Consider the following 6,860-nt stretch of genomic DNA (forward strand, 5'->3'; position numbering starts at 1 on the left):
TAGCTACTGTCCAGGCCCCCCAACTAGCTCACAATGCCGTGGCTTATCCCCAACTCCCTCCCCATTACCCAGCAAAACATGGTCGTAGGATGGAGAACAACATTGGCCCTCCAGAATCCTTCTTCAGAGCAATGGTTGTCCATTCTGGTCGGTTGGCCCCCATGCCAAACCAACTGTTGTCATTGGAATACAAGTCCCATATATAACCATCCAACCTCAGATGCTCAGGCAGACACCTGTATCGTGTTCTCTCTCCAGGTCCCTTTCACGTCTGTAAACATCATTTTATGCGCTCAGTAAGGTATTTATAAGTTTGAATTTCCATCAGGTGCTGAATTAAAGCCAGAGAGGTTGTTTTTTAAAAAGTGGGTTTTTATATCCTCATTTCATTCTCCTTTTCATTATCAGCAGGCCTAAAAGAATAGTCATTCTATGGATCCTAATCTTAGGAATCCTAAACCTCACCATAATAGTGTCATATATCTCTGCCATCTATGTAGCCTGTAAGAATTCACTCTGTAAAGCTTGAAATATTACAATTGTAATTTGAAATGTATAAAAAAAAAACCTCAAACTGATACATAAAGACAATAAATAGAAACAATGCCAACAAACACAGATGAGCATTTTAACACACACAGTAAAAAGTACCAAACACCACATAATTAGGCTTCCCAATCTTTATTGTAATCCAGTAACAAGGGGAAAGGGTGGGTGGCATTGACCTCTGGATTTCTCAATAAATATTCCACTAATGATGATTTTCCTCATTAAACTACACCCCCTATATGGGGATATGAGGAAGAAAAGATTAGTCTAAGTAGGTGGCATGACCAGAAGCAGCCAGTGTAATCCCATAGGGGTTAATTTGTTCATCTGTCTTTCCTCTAAGGCCAGGAATCTTTTTTGAAACTCATAAAAGATAAATATTCCCAGAGAGATTGTGGACAAGAACAGCAAGTTGGCACAGTGGAGCAAACATTTTAACCATCTTGCAGCTAGGACTTCTGGAGACTCCAGAAAGTCTATTGCTATGTGTTTGTATGTTGATGCAAACACACAGCGCAGAGTTGGGATACACAGTGTTTGTTGAGGTTAAGAAAAGCCTGTGGAAATAAACGCATACGAACTGAGGCTTTAGGCAAACTTGCTATCTTTCTCACACAGGGGAAAACAGCAGTTCCAAATTTCCAATGCATTCCTGTGCCCACATCACTATTTACTTACAATAATTTTCAGCCGTAAATTTTAGCTTGCTTTTATGGTACCATTTATATTGGGTCACTTATATTACCTCTCGTTCAGCTCCCATCTCTACCCCTCTCCCCTTTGCAAGAGTGGAAATAAAGAATTGAATTATTTAATCGAAGCGAAAACAGAAGTACATAAAATAGAAATCTGAATGGCTGCTCTGGTGTCCCCAGCACATTATACACTTTGCCTTCTCTTACACAGCGCAGAATGTCACATACCCAACTTTTGATTCTCTGTATCTCTGCCCAGTGTGGTGGAAACTATCGTTTGGAAGTGACTCATGTCTTCTGCTTTCCTAAGCTGTTTTGTGCTCCTTTCTAGGAGAGCAGAGCTAACCCATATCCCCCGGACAGCCTCAGTCGCATGCAGGCTGAGCCATCTTTGACATAGTGCTACCTTCTGCTGCCAATATGTGGTCCAAAATTGTCTCAGATGAATACAGGGTTTAAAAACTCCCAGTTGTTATAGTTCTTGATTTTAAAAAAGTGTCTATTTATTTATTTTGAGAGAGAGAGAGAGAGAACATGAGCAGAGGAAGGGCAGAGAGAGAGAGAGAGAGAGAGAACATGAGCAGAGGAAGGGCAGAGAGAGAGAGAGAGAGAGAGAGAGAACATGAGCAGAGGAAGGGCAGAGAGAGAGAGAGAGAGAGAGAGAGAGAGAGAGAGAGAGAGAGAATCCTCAGTGCACTCCATGCCATTAGTGCTGAGCCCGACATGGGGCTCGATACCACGAACTGTGAAATCATAACCTGAGCCGAAATCAAGAGTTGGACGCTTAACTGACTAAGCCACCCAGGCCCCCCCTTATAGTTCTTGATTTTAACCTTGAATTTAAATTATACACGAACTGGGTGATCTTGTCGAGTTATAGAATCTATTTCTTCATTTGCAACAGCATGATCTAGCTATTGTTTTCAAGTTAACGTGAGGATTAATTGAAATTATTCTTGGCATAGAGTCTATCTGGCACAATGCACGGTTCATGGTCATACTCAATAACCGTGTCTGGTACTAGTGTTATTGTGCTAAAAACAACAAATACAACAATACAGGTTGATATTCCATTGCCAACATAACTTCTCAGTAAAAAAAGAGGCAAAGAATTCAGAGGTCAAGTTACAAAGTAAGGTAGATACCAACTCTTCCATTTTGGGGATGAGCAAATTGAGGCTGTAGAAAAAATAAATAGTGATCTTGATGTCTTTAATCTTTCAACTCTCATGCAGCCAAAATGATCCACTGTATTCTAAACACCACTGAGCGATCTGCGTGAAATGCTACATTATGAATAGCTATGCTTGGCTGTTTATGAAATATCTATATCATATTTCTCAAAGCCACGAAGTCCTGGCTGGTATGAGCTCAAAGAAATCATGTTCATTCCTAAAGCTCACGTTAATTTTAGCTAGAATAAGCCATATTTCAATAAGGAAAGGCAAGATCTGACGGCAAAAAAAAAAATAAGACAAATTTTAGTTATTCAAAATTTAAATTATTTTAAAGCAAAATTTTAAATATTAATATATTTACTGTTTTGTATTTCACGGACAAGCTTTCATGTCACTGAGAAATCTATATAGGCCAGTATCAGAGTCTCAAATCTTTGCTGAACTCATTCAAAGACTACCAGTTACCATATGCCTTCGCAACAGTAGCAAGGAAAGTCATTTCTTTGGAACACACACTCACGCCCACTCACACAAATCCCACACACATGCACACACATGTGTACACACCCTCATGCATACTCACACACATACTCACTTATATTCATGCATACTCACACACACACTCACACACAATGATACACATTCACATAGCCATTATGTGTTGATTATCCAAGAGCTACTAAAAAACTTGAACCAAATCTATGGTCATGTTTAGAATTATAAAACCTTTTGGTGTCCATTCTCATCTGAGTTAATGTAACCCTTGGCCTTAGCATCATACTTGACTTTTTCACCTGATTTGCCCTAGAAGTTGTTTTTCTTTTTTATTATGCATAGTTTTGTAAACTTCCTAAGACAGTTTGGTCAGAAGGCACTTCACTCTTGGTGTCCTGGAGAGACCCCTTAATTGGGAGTCATAGACAGCACTGCCTGTCTTGGCTAACCTATTTTGTTGAGTTGATTTATCTATTTTGAGAGACAGAGAGAGAAGTAGGGGAGGGGCAGAGAGAGAGACAGAGAGAGAGACAGAGAGAGAGAAAGAGATAGAGAGAGAATCCTAAGCAGGCTTCCCACTGTCAGTGCAGAGACCGATGGGGGGCTCAAACTCATGAACCATGAGATTATGACCTGAGCCGAAGTCAAATACTTAACCAACTGAGCACCCAGGTGCCTCACATCTTCCCTAATTTAAAGTTAGGGGTTTCCCATTTCCAGTGTTTTCTCCTTCCAACTGCCTAGTTGTTCAGAGAATCCCTTCCTTTGTTCAACAAACTGCCTTTCAAATTGGTCCTAACCTATGGAACAAAAGTATAAAACTGGTCCTTGCCAATACATGAAACAGTTTAATTTGGCAGAAAATGCTGTGTTTGAAGAGGAGTTATATTTGACTATGTTTTTTTTTTTTAAATATGTGTGGTCCATCGGGACCTCAGCAGCCCAGATCCAATGGCCTGCTTCCCTCTGTGGAGGCTAGGACTATAGCCTTACCATCTGACCCTCTCCCTGGAGCAGCCTAAGATGACAGGACCCATTCTGTTTCTTGCCAGTGGTGTGGCACGTGAAGAGACCTGCCCTTGGAATCACTATTCCCCCTCTTAATAAGACAAGTCAAGATCCAGTTTGTAGGAGACCCTGGGGCTTGCAGAACAATGTCTGCCTTCCCTCCCCACTACCATCATATGCCTATCTGGCTTAGAGTCCAGGCAAGAGGTGCCTGGGTGGTTCAGTTGGTTAAGCATCTGACTCTTGGTTTTGGCTCATCTTGGTTATGGCCATCTTGAGATCCAGCTCAGCGTCTATGCTGACAATGCAGAGCCTGCTTGGGATTCTCTCTCTCCTTGTCTTTCTGCCCTTCCTCCACTCATTCTCTCTCTCTCTCTCTCTCTCTCTCTCTCTCCCTCCCAAAATAAACAAACTTGAAAAGAAAAGAGTCCAGGCTAAGAAGCCCCACTCCCTCTGCACTCAGGACACACCTCTTTTCCTGGGACAGTGGAAAAAAGGAAGCAGCATGAATCCTGTCTTTTGTACTGGAAATCTGTTGTCTCTGCATAAAAGCCCATTCATGTAGCATGAAAGAAACCTAACTGATCCACTTTCAGAACCTGAAAAAAAATTTTTTTTTAAAAAATCAAAAAACAAACAAACAAAAAAAGCCATTTGTCTTTGATCCAATTAGCACATCCACTGACCAGCTAAGCAAACTCAACTCACCAGGACATTCTAGATTGTTGTTTCCAAGATGAGTGATCCTCCCATTAAGCTCTCTTAAGTTCCTTCCAGGTCTATTTAAGAATCTGTAATTGTATCCCAGTATCCTGCTTCTAAGCCAGGACTTTAGCTCATGGGTAAGGACAAAAATAATTTTTGCAGAGAACATGCCACGTGCAGCCCTCATCTCAGGAAAGACAAGGGATCTTCCTATTTGAGGTTAAGTGTCACTTGCTGATGTCTCAATAAATATTCACTGTCAAAAATTACGGTGCGAGGGATTTAAAACAAACCTTGTGGGTGGCTCCCTGCATACTTCTGGGTGAGGGTCTGGGCTCCTTGAGATGTGTTCACTGTCTTTTCAGATATGGCTTGAGCCTAAGTCTGCACATAACCAAATAAAGGAAGTGATGGCTTCCAGAGACTTCTTCCATCTCTGTAACTCATGTTCGTCTACTATTGCTTCTTTATTTTTCCCCTTTCCATTAAAATAAAAATTTTGCTTTATTTTCACTTAAATATAATTGCTCTAAAGGAAGACTCTGCGAATGTATTGTGTGCTCTGGGATGGAGGCATCTAAGTTTGTTTGACAGCTATTTTAAATATTTCACTCATGGTGGGGGGAGGGGTGGAGTTCGAGATCTGCTTCTTACTGGGTGGGCGCCCAAAGTAAAGGACCATATAGATCATTCTTCACAAAAGATTGAGGAGTATACCTATTGATGAACGTTCGGAAAGCATCAAGTGAGCCTTACGAGGGTTAAAAATGGGAGTTGGAAGGACACGTGAAACAAGATGATTCCTTTATCCAAGGTCATTGATTAAGGGCTGTCCCCTTCTTTTTTAAAAAAAATTTTTTAACGTTTATTTATTTTTGAGACAGAGAGAGACAGAGCATGAACGGGGGGGGGGGGGTGGTCAGAGAAAGAGAGGGAGACACAGAATCCGAAACAGGCTCCAGGCTCTGAGCTGTCAGCACAGAGCCCAACGCGGGGCTTGAACTCACAAACGTGAGATCATGACCTGAGCCGAAGTCAGACACTTAACCGACTGAGCCACCCAGGCGCCCCTAATTTTTTTTAAATTTTTATTCATTTTTGAGAAAGAGAGAGACAGAGCGTGAGCTGGAGAGGGACAGAGAAAGACACACAGAATATGAAACAGGCTTCAGGCTCTGAGCTGTCAGCACAGAGCCTGGCGCAGGACTCGAGCCCATGAACTGCGAGATCATGACCTGAGCCAAGGTCGGTTGCTTAACCAAATGAGCCACCCAGGCGCCCCAGGGCTGTCCCCTTCTTTAGCAGCCCTCCCGCTTCCTTTTGCTTATAAAACTTAAAGCTAAAGATGAGTTAAGAGACTTGGAAAGAGACATGAAAGCATATACTCTATAAAGACAATGTTTGCTCAGTGGCTGGTGATATTTTCCCAAGGTTAACAGGTCTTTTCACACATATTAGAACAAGTTTCACGTTTCTAAAAGGCTGCAGCTTTTGAGTATTAGAATGGCACTGCCCTTTCAAGGCTGTGACATCTCATACCAGCCCATACTTGTCTCCTGCTTTGTCTGATTAACTGGCCAGCAGAGTGGAACACACTGGGTGGGAGTAAAGTATGACTGAGAGCCTGAATTGTGGAGCACAAGGAGAATAGTTAGTCCCTGGGACTTGCTAATAGGTGTGTCTATCACTTAATTCCCAAACCCCACCTTAATCCTTAAGGGAACTGGGAGAACTGCTCTGTACTTCTGGGAACAAATACAGTAAATGGAAGTCAGTCAGTCCCCACCCTGGCAACCTTACCATAATGACACAGATTTGACATGAAATCTGTTTCCGTTCAGGTTCAAGAATGACAAAGTAAAGTGGTAAGTAGGTCCATGCATTATTTTTAGAGCAGGAGTTCCCATGAGTGCCTATTACAGGATGCCGTGGACAGTTGGTCCCTCCCTTCTGAATTCCCTTATCATCTCTTTGAATCTCGCAGCACCTCTTACTTCTTACACGTAGATTTTTTAATAAATGTGAATTAAATTCATTGAATTTTGAAAATACTAAGCATAGAAGTCACTGGGATCGCCACACACCACACATGGAGGTTAATGATTTTGAGCAAGGAGTTCAGAAACTACAACTCACGGACCAACTCCGGTCCATCTGCTGTTGTTATATGTCTCATGAGTGAAGAATGTTTTGACTTCTTTTAAATTTTTTTTAACGTTTATTTTATTTT

General features: G+C 41.6%; 1 long non-coding RNA gene across 1 annotated transcript in view; it reads right to left on the reverse strand.

The window, feature by feature from the left end:
* LOC109277021 (uncharacterized) overlaps positions 1 to 4,687 on the reverse strand; it is a 30,819-nt gene extending 26,132 nt beyond the window's left edge. The window contains exons 1-2 of the long non-coding RNA XR_002084950.2: positions 4,634 to 4,687; positions 4,396 to 4,524 (exon numbers count right to left, since the gene is read on the reverse strand). This is a non-coding gene — a long non-coding RNA (uncharacterized LOC109277021). The remainder of the gene's footprint in view (positions 1 to 4,395; positions 4,525 to 4,633) is intronic.
* Positions 4,688 to 6,860: the final 2,173 nt, after the last annotated feature.

This window comes from Panthera pardus, unplaced genomic scaffold (genome assembly GCF_024362965.1).
Source record: "Panthera pardus isolate Hobbes unplaced genomic scaffold, ASM2436296v1 HiC_scaffold_3, whole genome shotgun sequence".
Lineage (NCBI taxonomy): Eukaryota > Metazoa > Chordata > Mammalia > Carnivora > Felidae > Panthera > Panthera pardus.